Source organism: Schistocerca piceifrons, chromosome 1 (assembly GCF_021461385.2).
Source record: "Schistocerca piceifrons isolate TAMUIC-IGC-003096 chromosome 1, iqSchPice1.1, whole genome shotgun sequence".
NCBI lineage: Eukaryota > Metazoa > Arthropoda > Insecta > Orthoptera > Acrididae > Schistocerca > Schistocerca piceifrons.
In genome coordinates, this window is record NC_060138.1 from 395,936,888 (window position 1) to 395,938,392 (window position 1,505).

The 1,505-nt window shown below is 45.0% G+C and overlaps 1 pseudogene; it reads left to right on the forward strand.

The window, feature by feature from the left end:
* The first annotated feature begins 959 nt into the window (after positions 1–959).
* On the forward strand, positions 960–1,172 carry LOC124721416 (annotated as a pseudogene).
* The last annotated feature ends 333 nt before the right edge of the window (positions 1,173–1,505 follow it).

A 1,505-nucleotide genomic window follows, 5' to 3' on the forward strand; every position in this document is an offset into this window, starting at 1 on the left:
TTTAATACCCACTAATCATCGCCTGGCGGCCATCCTCCTATGGCCCTCGGCTGCTTGCGGCCGATGTGGTGACGTAGACACCAGAGAGCATCGTCTCCTATGCCCTCACGTCACAGAAGTGTGGGACCTTGCACGTGTGCTATTAACGCTGATCGGTGGGATTACACTGGACTATGTGTCAGTCGACTGGTTCCTTACCCCTGATATTCAGACCAACCCCCGAACACGACGTAACGCAATGGTGTGTCTCTTGGGCCACACAATTTTCACGATCTATGACCTTTGCCTCGCAGATGCTGTCTCTTTCATGGACTACCTTTGGATCCAGCATCACCTGGCTGAATCTGACCGGAAATATACCATTACTTTGGAAGATTTCTTAAAGTTGCAATGGTTCATGGTTATCAAAAGGTGTTCCGGGCTAACTAAGGCACCTCGTATAAGAATTGCCTGAGTGTACCCCTGGATCTTTGTCACTCGGACTTTCAAACTACCCTTGACTTACCCATACCCCAGATTTGATATTGGCCTTCTGGGCATCACTAGAGTAGACTGTTCTATGATACTGATAATATGGAAACTGGTAACATGCGAATTGTGTGAACCTTGTATGAAAAATTATTGGAAAATTGGAAAACGCATAATCTATCTTAGAGGATTATTACTTCGTTAATTCTATGGGCGATGGGATTATCTCGCCAGCTCGTTTGAGTGTGCTGCCGTCGCTGTTTTTTTTTATTTTGCCTTCATTTCTGTCTTTATTTATTTCTTTCTATTTAGTTTTTAAAAACATCACTTGCCTCACACTTGCAGAGGGAGGTGTGTTTCTCAGTAGTGTGTCGTCGCCCCCTGAGGCATGGCAGGGTATGCCTCCGCTTTTATTTTCGGTTTATGGCAATAAGTCTTGCTACTAACAACACCCTGCTTTACGTGCTGCGTCGACACTAGAGGATGGCGGCATTTTTGGAGAGGAAAAGGTAGGGCTATAGGGGAGGTAGGAGGGAAGAAAAGTGTAGTATCTGTTCTTATCAGCTTAATATCTGATACGTCCTGCATCACACGACCAGAATATTAAACTCATTTTTGGCTTCTGACGGAGAGCTAGGTACTTGCTCCACCTCTGTTACGGGTTGGCCCGGCATTGCAGTACCGCCGGGATCGGCCCACCTAAAATTAATTAAAACACAGCCTGAAATGGGTTAACATTCTGCAGTGATCAGATATTCCGCTAGTAGCAAAACTTGTCGTAGTTGTTGATGTGCCCAGTAGTTAGTTGCTTACACACCACGATTTCTTTTGATTAATTTAAGATTATCTTAAGAATTTTTTTTTTTTTTGCGGTTAGCGTGACCGCACTTGCAGCCGCATTACGCCAGGCTGGTAATTTATGGGGGCACAGGACAGTGCCTTCGGATGCCTCGTTAGCGTCTCTTATGGTCTGGTCACAGATAATTTTAATTAAATTGCTGGAGTTATAACCTTAGCTCCTCGCGAACTTCGTCGTC